Below are 6,000 nucleotides of genomic sequence, written 5' to 3'. Positions count from 1 at the left end.
GAAGAAGACCGACTCAGAGCTGGAGAGAAGTAGACACTGGAAGTGTAGGTGTGTAAGTTGTTGGACTAAGTGAATGGTGCTCGCTAAAAACACGGTCAAGGAACCAATATCTTCTAAGGGTACAGCTGAACACCTGGTCCTATTTTGAGAAACTCCATCCTTGCAGTGAGACAATGCTTGTCTCCTCTCTACCAAACACCTCTGAGTTCATCAGCAGCCCTTGCGTGTTTTCACTGTTCGTGCTATTATGCCGGCTCTGATGGGTCCCTGGAGAGAGGATTGCTCACCCTCAAGTTTTTGTTTTGATCTTTTTTTGATTTCTCAGGTAGTAAGTAGTCTTAAAAGTTGACCCCCCCCCCCCCCAAAGAGGACAGTTGGCACCAAAATGTTCTATAGGCAGATGACTTACAGCTGTGACACAGCTCTGTGTCAAACCTCAGAGCCTGAGATAGACGCAGGCGATGCATTAGTCAGCGGTGACTCACTCTTCCACTGGGCTCCTGGTCAGGAACTCTCTCTGAGCGGAAAAAAAATCATTTGGTTTTCTGCTTGACCTGTGTTTTAATTAAAAAAAAAAGTGTGGCCTCAGAATCATACTCGGTATACTTCACCTGCTCTAAGAAAATGCTCTTAAAAATATTATGATGTACTATTAATTTTCTCTCTTTTTTTGGGAGGGTGAGTAGTTCATTGAGGGGAGGGAACCTGCACATAGAATAGAGAGAAAGAAGCAGAGGGAGTTGAGGGCTGAAACAAAATAGTAACTTTACTGCTTTCCAAAGCTTATTTGGTAACCATGGTATATTAATTTTAATTGAGTAAAATACAATAAAGTATGAACTTTGTAGCTAGCTCTTTAGTCCACAGATCAAATGATAAGGAGTTACTTGAAAACAAAAGCTGAACTTTTGGTAAAGTTTAGCAAAGTTCTCAAAATATTTTATGACAATACTGGAAATTCTAAAATATAATACCTACATTAAAAATACTAGAAACATTATTCCTTACCACAAATATTGTTCCCATTGTATAAACAGTATTTTTGAAACATATGACAGTTTCTTAAGACACTCCTAGCTGCCCAGTTTCTAAGTTTCAAGAATTTGACATTTCTCTCTCCTATTAATGCCTTGTATTTTACATTCAAGTACTCATTTGGCTCACTTAGTTTTGTTTTGCACCTGTGGAACTTTCTCTTCACTTGAACTCACTGACCTTCACCTAGACATTTTTTTATGGTTTAATAATACTCTTACAAATCATATTAAACAGTGACAGATACAATCTGCGGAGCAATGAAGGCTCACTAATATCTGCCTCATCTGTTTTTCTAGAAAGGCCAGAGCTTGACAAAGATGATCACAACGTAGTGGATCCTGCGTGCTCCCTGGCAAGGCTTCTGTGTTAGCTGGTGATATTTGTCAGGTCCACTCTTGTACAAATGGTAACAAGATATTATCCACGAGTCATGAATGTGATAAGTAAATGGCAACACCACCCTTCAAAGTGCTCACACCAAAAACGGAGGCATCGTCCTTGCCTGTTTCTCTCATACGCCCCACACTGTCCGCAATCCTTTTGACTTTACCATTAAAACATAATTGAGAATCTGACCCTTTCTCACCACAGCAATTACTTTGAACCATTCCAGGCTAAACCACAAATTCCTTACTAGACTATTTCAGCAGCCTGTCAACACTGGGGGGGAACTGCGAGTAGAAGATAAATAGGGCAATCAAAGATGGCTACAAAAACCTCTACATTTCTTTGCATCCTGGGGCAAGTTGTGCCTGAATTTGTAAGCATATCTGATTGGAAGAACAAGAAACCCATTGAAACTTGTTTGCACAAAGAAGGAAAGAAAGTGTAGCCAGTTTTCACATGGAATAAAAACTGGGATCCGGAGAATAGGAATGAAGACTCTACTCTGCCTCCTTAGAATCAGTTTTTTGTAATTCAGGTCTGCTCCCCTCTCCTGTGCCCCATCTAAGTATGGGCACTCGCTGCTTCAGTCCCAGTTCTGCATAATTTGTTTGGTTTAGACAAATTATCGTCTTTATAATTCAATTCTAAATTCCCAGATGATCTGTTGCCTTGGCTTACTTCAGGGGCCTGCTTCTGATCCAGTCGGTTTGGTACAGGACACATGGTCACCATTAGAACCTAGGAGATTCATTTAGAAAAGGGTCCCGAAATAAGCAAACTAATTAATATCTCTGAGGCAATTTACCATTTAAATTCAATATCCTGTTAAATGGTGCAGTGAATCAATTATTGTCATGAATACACCCTTCAGGATTCAATAACCTGCGGTTAATTCTATATAAATAAATGCTAGCAGGTGAGATAAATTTGGTCTACCTTCCAGAGAGGTTTTTGTTAATGATACAATTTCTCACAAAACTTTGTATTTTCAGTGTCTTCTTTATTCCTCTCAATCAGCATCCAGCTGCCCCTGTGAAACCAATCACAGAGCCTTACTTAGCCTGGTAGCGTTTTAATGAGATAATGAGGGTTGGCAGGTTCAGAAATATTGTGAATTCTCTGTTTGGGGTCTTCAGCCCTCCAATACCAAATAATTTAGTGAGCTGCTTTACTTTTTGTAGGTTGATTGTTTTTATTTTTTTGCCTTTTAATTTTCATTGTATTCACTGAGTATTATTTAGAGATAAATGTAATACAGATACCTATAATTTGTCAGTGGTCTATATTTTACACCATCGCCTCCTCATCCATTCTTCAAAAAGCAGGCAAAAAAGAATTACATTTGGGAGAATGTCACATACCCAAAGGCAGAAGACTACTGAGTTGCTTGGAATGAATACACTGATTCATTTATTAAACAGAACAAATACATACGCACAAAATAAAACTTTGTTGAGAGATTATTATGGGTAAAACTCTACACTGTGTGCTCAATTTAAAGTGAATAATATAAATTGTTAAATTTTTTAGTAATTCTATTCTAAACTTAAAATTTCTTTTTTTTAAAAAAGATTTTATTTATTTATTTATCTTTAGAGGGGAAGGAGAGAGGGAGAGAAACACCAATGTATGGTTGCCTTTTGTGCGTCCCTGCTGGTAGTTAGCCTGCAAGGAACCAGCCTACAGCCGAGGCATGTGCCCTAACCGGGAATCGAACCGCGATCATTTGGTTCGCAGGCCTGCGCTCAATCCACTGAGCCACGCCAGCCAGGGCTAAACTTAAAATTTCTAATTAATATTAATTTAAATTCTTAAATTTTATCTTAATATAAAAATCAGTTGATCAATTGAAACTGACGTAAGAACTATCATGAATTTTAGGGTCCATTATTTCATCTTTGCTATCCTAAAATTAGATATTTTAGGGCTCCCCCCAATAGAATTCTGCATATATCCTAGTCTCCTTGAGCTTGGAGAGAATAGATTGCAAGTTCACAAAGCTAAATTACATTAGTAGACGTGCTCCAAGCTCACCTTAAATTCTGTGTATCCTCTAGGAACCGAAGTTTTGGGAATGTAGGATGAATTCACATTTGATGAGAGGGATGAGGTGTGGACATCAAAACAATAATTATGAAGTAAACAATGCAGAACTGGCTTAAATTCTTGAAGTCCCTTTCACCTCAACTATCCTGATAGTATAATGGAAAAATGGACATTCTTAGGTATCCACAGAGTGCTAATCAATATAGTTTGAACTTCATTGTATCAGTGTATCATTGTAGTTTGAACTTCATGTGTATCAGGGTATCCTCACAAAATCCTAGGCAGAAGATAATATTAATCTTATTTTACACACGAGGAACCTAGCCCTTAGGAAAAGTAAGGAATTTGCCTAAGGTTGCACATATTACCAAGGCTTGAATTGAAATTCATGTCTGGCAGACAACAGAGGCCTGGATTTTTCCACTACACCACCACAAGGCCTCTCAGCACGAAGCTGTCCCTTCTCCAAAGAGTTTTATAATCCAATGATGACAAATTACCCAACAGATTTATTTTCAACCTAGATGAAAAAGTGGTTAAAATCTGCATAGGGAGTGATCTCTGTTTTGCAATTTACCCCTATGGAGGTATTAGTATTTAAAAACACTCTCCAGGTACTTCTGATTACTTCCCCACCTGCCTTCCAATGCTCTCCCTCCTCTTCACCTGGTCAGCTGCTACTCTGGACTCGAGTGGTAAAGATATCATCATTTCCAGGACTTCTTTGGCCGGTTAAATTACCCTCTTCAGTCCTCCTCATGCATTCTTCCATCAATGAACTCATCACATTGTTTGTTTTACAATTACTTATTTATGTGAGGCTTTCCCCCTTTTAGGCTGTGGTGAGCTTGTTGAAAGCACGAACTGCACTTTTGCACCTTCAGTACCTAGCACAAGGTCTCACGCTCAATAAAACGATTCAGCACACTAAATTAGTAAACAAAATTTCAGAACCACTTGGAAATCGCTTAACAAAATTCCAAATTTATTGTTTGTTGCACCCGAGTGAGTTAACTGAACAATTCAATAAATATTAAAACGCAATAAAATTTTTATAGTTTCCAAGGATGAGACATCCTCCTTGGATGCGGAAGCCCCACAGGAAACTACATTTCCCGAAATGCCTCAGCCCCAGTCGTTGTTGGTTTGCGGGCTGTTGTTGAGGGCCTGTTAAATCACCCAATAGCATAACGACAGTTTACCTAACCGGGGGAGAAGGCGGCCAATCATAAGGAAGAGGGCGGGCACTTCTGAATTGGATTTAGAAAACCCTGAGCAAGCTCTTCTGTGGCTCCTCGTAGGACCTTCAGGGCCGATGAATCAGTAATCCAGTAGAAATATCCTTCCTCCTAACACCCAACCCCACAAGTTAAAATTGGTGTTTATGAGCTTTTATCACTCTGTACGTTTTCCCTAGTTTCTAATTTTTCCACATTCTTCCTAATCAAATACCTATGCTTCCCATTCACATTTCCTTGTTGAAAGCTCTCTCCGGGAGGGTACCTGCAGTTTGAATATCTCTATCTTCTCAAACTTGAGCCAGACATTTGTCTCCAAGTATCCAGGAGAGATTTTTCGGAGAAGCAGGGAAAGATCTGAGCAAAATCTTCACTTTTTCCTTTCTTTTCCTTGCGAGAGTGGAGAAGCTGCTGTAGATTACTTAATGAATAATCAGCGTTAGAGGCGGATTGAAGATTCTGAAATGAGTGACAGCGCGGTGTTTACTTGCACCCTCGCTCCCGCCCCCATCCACACCCATTGTAGCGTGCAGACGGAATCCAGGGGTGGCGTGTCACTGGTCGCGGCAGACGCCCAGCCCTGGAGTGGTTCTCCTTCGGTAGCCCATTCTATTCTAGCAGCTACCTACCGTGGCCACACTTTAATCCTACCAACAGTTTTAGGAAATAATTCATTTTCCCCCATCTAGGTTTATCTCTTTTTCTAGTACCTTTCTGTTTGCCATCCTCTTATCACAGACATAGTCGCTGTCAAGACGCAGTTTTTCAAATACCAAATCCAAATCAATCCAAAACAAAGCTCATCAACAAAGCAGCAACAATAAAATTGCAGCCCGCAGCCGGGAGCGTGTACCTCTTTAAAGGGTGAGAGCATAAACCCTCACTTTAAAAACCGAATTTGAAATAAACGTTCCCTGCTGCTTGCTAGTTGTCAACATTTTTACTATCCCAGCTGCAGGAGCAGCAGCTGCGTATACTCCAGCAGGGCGACTGGGGTGGGAGAAATTTAGCCGTGGTCTGGGATTTTCGCAGAGGATAATTTAAGCCCCAACTCCACTCCCGCGGAGGAGGGGGACAGGGGGTTTTCAGTGGGCGTGCGCATGCTCAGCAGCTCCGCTCCGCGGAGGCCCAGCTGCCGCCACCACCGCGGCGGGCGCTGTAACCGCGGCTGCCGCTGCTGCTGTTCGGGGCGGGCGTTGGTGCCGTGTGCCGAGGCTCCGACTCGGGCGAGGGGGAGCGGCCGGGCGGGACCGCGGGCGGCGCCGGCGCTGGGGAAGGCAGCCGGGGCTCT

The sequence above is a fragment of the Sturnira hondurensis genome, unplaced genomic scaffold (genome assembly GCF_014824575.4).
Source record: "Sturnira hondurensis isolate 20B ecotype Veracruz unplaced genomic scaffold, ASM1482457v3 Scaffold0022201, whole genome shotgun sequence".
NCBI lineage: Eukaryota > Metazoa > Chordata > Mammalia > Chiroptera > Phyllostomidae > Sturnira > Sturnira hondurensis.
This window is presented reverse-complemented; position numbering follows the sequence as displayed.